Raw genomic sequence first — 9,844 nt, forward strand, 5'->3', positions numbered from 1 at the left:
CTTTACTTCTGTACAACATAGTTACTTGTATAAACGTAGTTACTTTACTTCTGTACAACATGGTTATTTACTTGTATAAAACATAGTTACTTTACTTCTGTACAACATAGTTACTTTACTTCTGTACAACATAGTTACTTTACTTTTGGCACAACATAGTTACTACTTCACTAGCTGTAAACATGGTTACTACTTCTGTACAACATAGTTATTTGTGTATAGACTGAGTTGGTTTGATTTTATTAGTATAATATCGGCTGGTGATCAAATGGATAAAGTTATTGGATAATGATAGAAGAAACTGGATGTGTAATCTTTCATGTTACACATAGCAGTGTGTAAACACAGTATAAGCTATACAGAGCAATGTTGTGATGTGTTGTAACATTATCAGCTATACAGACAATGTTGTGATGTGTTGTAACATCAGCTACAGAGCAATGTTGTGACGTGTTGTAACATTATCAGCTATACAGAGCAATGTTGTGATGTGTTGTAACATCAGCTACACAGAGTAATGTTGTGACGTGTTGTAACATATCAGCTACACAGAGCAATGTTGTGATGTGTTGTAACGATATCAGCTACACAGAGCAATGGCGATGTGTATTTAATAACATTATCAGCTACACAGAGCAATGTTGTGATGTGTTGTAACATCAACTATACAGAGCAATGTTGTGATGTGTTGTAACATCAGCTACAGAGCAATGTTGTAACGTGTTGTAACATTATCAGCTACACAGAGAACATGTTTGACGTGTTGTAACATTATTAGCTACACATAGTAGTGCAGTAGAAATGTAACATAAGGTTACATGGAGAGTGACTTGATTAGTTGTAATATACTGTAAATTTTAACACAGAATTAGTTGCAACACACTGTAAGCTGTAACACAGTATAACTTGTAACTTTAATTATTGGTTTGTAATGCACTGTAAGCTGTAGAGACAATTATAAGTTTTAACACTGTATTAGTTGTAATATAGTATAAGCTGTAATTCATCATAAGTTGTAACACAGTATTAGTTTAACACATTAGAAGTTGTAATACAGTATGGGATGTAACTCATTGTAAGTTGTAACACAATGTAATTTGTAACACACTATAAGTTGTAATACAGTATGGGATGTAACTCATTGTAAGTTGTAACACAATATGTTGTAACACAGTATTAGTTTTAACACTATAAGTTGTAATACAGTATGGGATGTAACTCATCGTAAGTTGTAACACAGTATGAAGTTGCGGCACGGTATTAGTTTTAACACACTATAAGTTGTTAATACGAGGTAGCCTGGGATGTAACTCATCATGAAGTTGTAACACAATTTAAGTTGTAACACAGTATTAGTTTTAACATGCACTATAAGTTGTAATACAGTATGGGATGTAACTCTCATTGTAAGTTGTAACACAATGTAAGTTGTAACACAGTATTAGTTTTAACACACACTATAAGTTGTAATACAGTATGGGATGTAACTCATTGTAAGTTGTAACACAGTATGAAATTTGTAACACAGTATTAGTTTTAACACACTATAAGTTGTAACAATACAGTATGGGATGTAACTCATTATAAGTTGTAACACAATGTAAGTTGTAACACGGTATTAGTTTTAACACACTATAAGTTGTAATACAGTATGGGATGTAACTCATTGTAAGTTGTAACACAATGTAAGTTGTAACACAGTATTAGTTTTAACACACTATAAGTTGTAATACAGTATGGGATGTAACTCATTGTGAGTTGTAACTTACAATATAAGTTGTAACACAGTATTAGTTTTAACACACTATAATTTGTAATACAGTTGTTGTAACACAGTATTGGATTATGGCTTTGTTATGTAGGGTTGTAACACAATGTAAGTTTTGTAACACAGTATTAGTTTTAACACACTATAAGTTTGTATTACAGTATGGGATGTAACTCATCACGTAAGTTGTAACACAATGTAAGATGTAACCATAGGAAGTTTTTAATTTCTAGGCAGCTCTGATTCGTGGTCCATCAAACTTACGTGGACAGTTCTGTGGAGGGGTCCTTATTAGTCACCAATACGTGCTTACAGCAGCGCATTGTACTGAAGGGTAAGTCCACATAATTTTACTGTTCATCCATTATCTCAAGCTAAGCACAATAAAATATTTAAATCATCGTCGTTTGTAGAGAATTGTAACTTCATGACATCGCGTCTATCTGTCAAGTTACTCTTATTTCTCTATGAAGAAAAGGACAGATCGTTCAACAGTTACGTCTACACCAGAAACTTCGTTTTCAAGTGCAACTGTGAAAGCAGGTGACGAAAATCTTGTTTAATGTATATTTAGATTTTATAATATAAATAATGGACACCAGATGTCACTTTTTCATTATTTCTGTTTAGGTTATTGATACCCAAGGCCCGGCATGGCCAGGTACTTAATAATCTGAGGGTCGAGGGTTCGAATCTCCATCGTACCAAACATACTCGTCTTTTTAGCCGTGGGAGCGTTATAATGTGACGATTAATCCCGCTATTTGTTGGTAAAACAGTAGCCCAAGAGTTGGCGGTGGGTGATGATGACTAGCTGTCTTCCCTATAATCTTAAACTGCTAAATTAGAGACGGCTAGCGCAGATAGCCCTCGAGATATCTTGCGCGATTTTCAAAACAAACAAACAAACCAGTTTATTCTGAAAGTAGCTTAGGGTGCTTTTTGATTTAAAGCCAAAATGGTTGTCGTTCACTCACTTCTTTAAACTTGAAGAGAACCGACAAAAATGCTCTTCGGTTTATTTAGTAATGAAACTAGTACTTATTCTAAAGTTCATAATGTCCAATTTAAAGGTAATCTATTTAAAAGTTTTTAGTTAGCAGTGTTAAACTTTGATCAAATAGTACTGAAACTATGCCGACACAACTACATTTATTTCACATGCTTTTGACTTTGATTAAATAGGAGTTAAACCTTGGCTATCACAGGTTTACGGCTAGCAGTATCAAAGTTCGTCTCGGAGAATACGACTTCAGCCGTCAAGACGACAACAACGCACGAGACTTTGCTGTCGCAGAGATCAAAGATCATCCGAATTACGACAGCCGTAGTAATTTCAACGATATTAGCAAAACTTGCTACAACAATAACTTTTAATGATTATATTCAACCCATCTGTCTGCCCGAGCCCGGTCAGAGCTACATCAACAGACTAGCTACAGTGGCCGGATGGGGAACAACATCTTACGGTAAGCATAAGTTTCCTACGTACGAGTTTTAGCGAATATTTTCTTATTTCTCAACAAACGTTTATTTTCTATTATCTACAGGGTGTTCGGAAAGTCACTGTGCACTTATATATTTATTAACAGACATGTTTCATTATAGAATACAGGAGGTAAATATGAATAACAATTATAAACAATGTTGAAAGTGACCCCCGTTGACATCAATACAGACCTGGATCCTTCTTATTTTGTTTCTAAACACCGCTATCAGTTGCTGGCTTGAAATAGACTGAATAAAATATGATTACAAAACTGCACAGTGACTTTCCGAACACCCTGTACAAGTTATTTAGTAGGTTAGCATGCTAGCCTTATTACGGTCTCTGGCGTAGCTGTCAATACATAGATGTTGTCAGTTAAAAATATGATGAGCGACACCTAGTAACGACATGGGTTACTGAAATATAGTTGTCAAACATTCCTAGCTGCTCATTATAATAACATAGCAGATATATGTAGACTTTTTGTTTTTAAGGTTTTCTCTATATTAACACAGTGTTATTAACTAACAACCTACACTAACCTAATATTGACATCATAATCGTCAGTATATTGAGAATATAGAGGGCGTCCCTTAAAAATAAAAAAACAATGCTATATTTCAATGCTAAGAGTCAATTTTATTAATTCCAACCTGGATTCAACTGCTAGCATATACTACCATGTATTAGTACACATCTTGTGGAATAGGTCGCCATTTCTTTTTAAAAGTAGCTCTAAGTAACTGGATCTTTAGGTTTGGTTATCGAGTATTCCTTAAAATCGTCAGTGGAGATCAATTGAATTTCAAACAAATTTTGGACAATATTTGCCTAAAACCGTAGCTGGACACAGTATTGTGAACGATCAAGTGAAATTATAAAAAAAATATCTTTCTTCATGTAGTTAAAAAAATACGAACAATACTGTATTGTTTAGAAGGTCGTAATGTCACAAAGAACACGTTAGTTGACTATATACAATGAATCACGTTTAAACCAACGCAAACAAAGCTGTTTAGGATTAATTTGTGGTGGCTAGGCTTAAACTTCTGGTTCACGTTTTCCATTTCTTCAACACTTTACCAACAATAGACGGTTGTACCACTGTTTGTGTTAACCATTCCTTTTTAGAATATCCTTTTCTCTAATAGCTTAACTCTCTTCTCCTTGGTAGGAGTTTGGGCTTAATATATAACTCAAAAGTACTCAAAGAACAAATGACAACTTTTGTTCTTGGTTTACAGGAGTTATAGAATAATTAGGTGACACCAAAGAGATGCTGTTAAGAAACCCTAAGAGGTTCGTCTATTTCACAGTTCTTGTTTCAGTTCTAAGTAAATTACTGGTTTTAATTTTTAAGAAACTGTACAAAATCTTTAAAACATAATTATGCCTAATATGATTTATAGGATTGCAGCACCTAAGACCCAAAAAACAAACGCTTGAAGTAAAATAAATAAAACGGCTCATTTTCAGGGCAGCTGTACACTAAAATAAATAAAACGTTTTCAGGGCAGCTGTAGACGGAATGCCTAACATTTAGATATGTGTATGTGTGGGGTTGTGAGAAAACCTACATTCACTGTATATGCTCCAAATAAACTTCCCAATCCGTGTCTAAACCGGTATACAAAGTGGAATAAAACAACAACAACAATAACATGTTATACAAGAATTAACAATTTACAAATTAATTCGAATCTAATGACAGCCGCCTCAGTGGCACAGCGGCATGTCTGCGGACTTACAACTGTAGAAACCGGGTATACATACCAGTAGTGGGCAGAGAACAAACAGCCCATTGTGTAGCTTTGTGCTTAATTACAAACAAACAAATTAATTAATGAAAATTAGACTAGGGATATAAATCATTTTCTTCGGGTGGTAGGTAACGGTTGGAATTGACACCAATGGTGGCACCATTCAGACATTTTTTTCAGAAATCAGGGAAATGTCTCTGGAAGTGTTTGCAGTCGTTGGTCTCTTCTTCATCAGAATCCAGTAGATTATCGGCTAGCCTTTTTTATTTGTTTTAATGGCTATTGTCTAGGTTCGGAGTTAGAACTCTGAGAGTTACCGTGTGGTCTGATCAACCATAGATCCACGTGAGTCGGTTTGGTTACTTTTGGTCTCTTCTTCTGGCATGGTTTCTCTGGTAACTTTGTTTCACTTCTGGTATGGGTTCTCTGGTAACTGTGGTTCTCTTCTTTTGGAATGGTTTGTTTAACAACTTCGGTTCACTTCTTCTTGTACGCGTTCTCTGGTATCTTTGGTTCACTTCTGGTATGGGTTCTCTGATAACTTTGGTTCTCTTCTTCTTGTATGGGTTCTCGGCTCTGAAAAGAAATAAATAAAACAAACAACTATGATTTAGATTTTGTGATTTTTACTTCAATGAGAACAGTTTAACTACCAAGTGAGGTGTTTCGTTAAACCTATGAACACAAGAATTGGTTCTTTTAATACAAACACGTTGCTTAGTTACAATAAACATTGCTGGATTTGTGCAAGACTAAAACGAAAGTTGTATTTATTATTTTTCTCGCACAAGGTGGAGCTTCTAGCAATGTACTTAGGGAAGTAACTATTCCAGTGTGGAGTGAAAGCCAATGTCAAAGTGTCTTCTCCAGGAAAATCGACCGTCACTTCTTGTGTGCTGGTGTGCGTTCTGGCGGGAAAGACTCCTGCCAGGTAAGATATTTAAGTTTCCTTTAAAAAACAACAACAACAACATTATGGCGACCTGATTTTAATTACCGCGCTTGTACTGAAGGCACGTGGCACCTCTTAAACAAACAGAATGAAACACAAGTAAACAACGAAAGCAGTAATGTTACTTTTGTAACTTCGAGCACCATTAGTTTATTGAGACATATTCATTACAATTTTTTGTACAGACTTTCGGAAAAAGTATTTTTTGTTGTTTCTTTTAATTTTACGCAAAGCTAAACGAGGATACCTCCGGTAGCTGTCCCTAATTTATCAGTGTAAGACTAGAGAGAAGGAAGATAGTCATCAGCACCCACCGCCAACTCTTGGGCTACTCTTTCACCAACGAATAGTGGGATTGACCGTCACATTATAACACCCACACGGCTGAAAGGGCGAGCATGTTTGGTGCGATGGGGATTCGATCCGCAACTCTCAGATTACGAGTCGAGGGTGTTAATCACATGGCTATGCCTCGGTATAAGTGTAAGAAAAACAGTAACTGACTCGTGAGAAACTACGAACACATTCAAGCGATATGATATAAACTTTAACGAAATAATCTGTGTGAAACTGGGGCGCAGTAAGATCTCAAGACTTGAGCTTAGAGCGCAACAATTTCAGGCACCTCATAGGGAAAAGAACCGCCCTCTAGTGGCAAAACGGTGTTTCCAAATTTACAACATTAAAATTGGGTTTCGATAACTGTGGTGATAAGAGCACAGATAGCCCACTGTACAACTTTGTGCTTAACTGCAGACAAACAAAGAGCATAGGAAACAAATTGAAAACGAATTTAATTTTGAAAATTTTAAAAATAAAAGCAAAATTCTATCCATTTCATTGGATTTTAATCTATCGAAATTTGTGGACTTAAAGTGTCAGATAATCTAGTGTACACGTTGACCTATACAAAATCAGTCGTTTTAACAAAAGCGGTAGAAACACGTATGAAACTGAAGAAAATATATATACATATCTGGAGTTCCAAAAACTTTTATGTACATGTATATATATATATATATGTATAGTTCCAAAAACAGATATATACATGTGGGTAGTTCCAAAAATTGATATATATACATATGTAAGTGTAGTTCCAAACCTGATATATACATTTGTGTAGTTCAAAACTAATAAATACATGTATAAGTGTAGTTCCAAAAAATCTTACATATATATACATATGTAGATCCAAAAACTGAAACATACATATATAAGTCTTGTTCCAAAAACTGTTATACATATATGTGTCGTTGTTTATATATATATATACACACTGCTGGTCATAATCTTAAAGCCAATGAACATAAAGAAAAAATATGCATTTTGCGCTGTTAGACTCAACCACTTATTTGAGTAGAGCTTCGAAAGATGAAAATAAGAAAAGGGAAAATAAAAGTAAAAAACTTTTTTATATTTAATATGGAAAATGTAAACACTATGAAATTAGCCTAAATACTAGCTGGTCAAAAGTTTAATACCATACCAAAAAGAAGTCCTAAACAGGGTAGGAAATGCCCAACAAGAGGTCTCAGTAGTGAGTTGCACGGGCGTCATTGCGAATAACTTCAAACATTCGCTTTGGCATGGTCAATATAAGCGTTTGCAGAAGGCTGGCTGGAATGTTATTCCAAGTGGTGAAGATGACTTCACGAAGATCATGCATTGTTTGGAACTGACGTCCATTTCTATAGACTTCCCTTGCCATCCACCCCCAAACATTTTCAATGGAGTTCAGTTCGGGCGAACACGTTGGATGGCCCAAAAGAATAACGCTATTCGCCATGAAAAAGTCCTTTGTCCTGCGGGCATTGTGGATTACAGCCTTGTCCTGCTGAAAGATCCAGTCATTTCCACACAGGCGAGAGCCTTCAGTCGATAAGGATGCTCTCTTCAACATGCCAATGTAGTCAGCCAGTCATCTTCACCACTTGGAATAACATTCCAGCCAGCCTTCTGCAAACGCTTATATCGACCATGCCAAAGCGAATGTTTGAAGTTATTCGCAATGATGGCCGTGCAACTCACTACTGAGACCTCTTGTTGGGCATGTCCTACCTGTTTAGAACTTCTTTTTGGTATGGTCTTAAACTTTTGACCAGCTAGTATTTAGGCTAATTTCACAGTGTTCACATTTTCCCTATTAAATGCTAAAAACAGATTTTTTTTCCCTTTTCTTATATTCATCTTTCGAAGCTCTACTCAAATAAGTGGTTGAGTCTAACAATGCAAAATGCATATTTTGTCTTTATGTTCATTGGCCTTAAGATTTTGGCCAGCAGTGTATATAAAGTGTAGTTCCAAAAGTCTTAGATATAGATATATATATGTAGTTCCATAAACACACATATATATATGTAGTTCCATAAACACACACATATATATATATATATATATATATGGTGTAGTTCCATAAACAGATACATATATATATAGGTGTAGTTCCATAAACAGATACATATATATATATAGGTGTAGTTCCATAAACAGATATATATATATATATATAGGTGTAGTTCCATAAACAGATATATATATATATATAGGTGTAGTTCCATAAACAGATATATATATATATATATATGTGTAGTTCCATAAACAGATATATATATATATGGGTGTAGTTCCATAAACAGATATATATATATATATAGGTGTAGTTCCATAAACAGATATATATATATATATAGGTGTAGTTCCATAAACAGATATATATATATATAGGTGTAGTTCCAAACGCTTATATATATGTGTAGTTTAAAAACTGTTATATACATATACAAGTATAGTCACAAAAGTGATATATATACATATAGAAGTGTAGTTCCAAAACTAATATATGCATATATAAGTGTAGTTCCAAAAACTAATATATAAAAATAAATATAGTTCTAAAAAGTGATATATATATTTAAGTTTCAAACAAACTTTGAAACAATTGCTCAAGATGAAACTGACAGATAAGAAACTACAACAATAATATATTCTCGGGTAAATTGGAAAACATTATCCTCAAATCTACAAGAATAAGATAGATTACATTAAACTAATTAAACGGTTAGTTGAGAAACTACAGCAATAAAATGTTCCATGTTATACTACACAAAGCTACAAAAACAAAATACTATGGATTATTCTCAAAACTTAGACACGAGACTCTGACAGAAGGTTTTGTTCCAATTTCTCTGTGCTACAGTCATAGACATGCGGAATAGTCATTAATAAAAACACATTGCTATAATGCCACAGTTTATATACTTCTAGGTTCATAACATTCTTGTAATTTTATTTTCTATATATAATCTAAATCAATGACAAAGAAGAAATCATAACATAACTATATTTTGAATAAGTTTAAAACATTAGATGGAGTATATTAAAGAAAATGAGAGTTGAAATAAACAATATATTGACTTAATTATGAACAAAACGAGTTTATATTTTCATTATTTCATTTTATGTTGCAGGGTGACTCAGGTGGTCCGTTAATGGTAGAAAATTACTACAAACGCTGGATGGTTATTGGTGTCGTATCATGGGGTATTCGCTGTGCTGGACAAAATTCTCCTGGCGTTTATACACGAGGTTACAGAATACTTGAACTGGATTCGTGCTAACGCTGTATAGTATTATATTTACAGAGACGAAGAGGCTGATGAGGCATAAAGAAAGGATATAATGAAAATATTGAATTTTAGAAACTGAACAAACTTTAGTTCATCCATTAGAGGTCGCTTTCTATTAAATCTATAGTATCACAATATCTTGTATCGACTATTGAACTGAACAAACTACAGGTCATTAAATTAAAGTTCGTTTTCTATTATATATATAATGTCGCATTATCTTGTTTCTACTATTGAAGTGAACAAACT

At 34.1% G+C, this 9,844-nt stretch overlaps 1 pseudogene across 1 annotated transcript in view; it reads left to right on the forward strand.

Annotated features, from left to right (window-relative positions):
• Window positions 1-9,596, forward strand: part of LOC143241710 (uncharacterized) — a 117,600-nt pseudogene extending 108,004 nt beyond the window's left edge. The window contains exons 8-11 of the transcript XR_013022263.1: window positions 2,002-2,102; window positions 2,977-3,237; window positions 5,809-5,948; window positions 9,437-9,596. The product of XR_013022263.1 is annotated as an uncharacterized LOC143241710 (transcript). The remainder of the gene's footprint in view (window positions 1-2,001; window positions 2,103-2,976; window positions 3,238-5,808; window positions 5,949-9,436) is intronic.
• The last annotated feature ends 248 nt before the right edge of the window (window positions 9,597-9,844 follow it).

This window comes from Tachypleus tridentatus, unplaced genomic scaffold, assembly GCF_004210375.1.
Source record: "Tachypleus tridentatus isolate NWPU-2018 unplaced genomic scaffold, ASM421037v1 Hic_cluster_1, whole genome shotgun sequence".
NCBI classification, from domain to species: domain Eukaryota; kingdom Metazoa; phylum Arthropoda; class Merostomata; order Xiphosura; family Limulidae; genus Tachypleus; species Tachypleus tridentatus.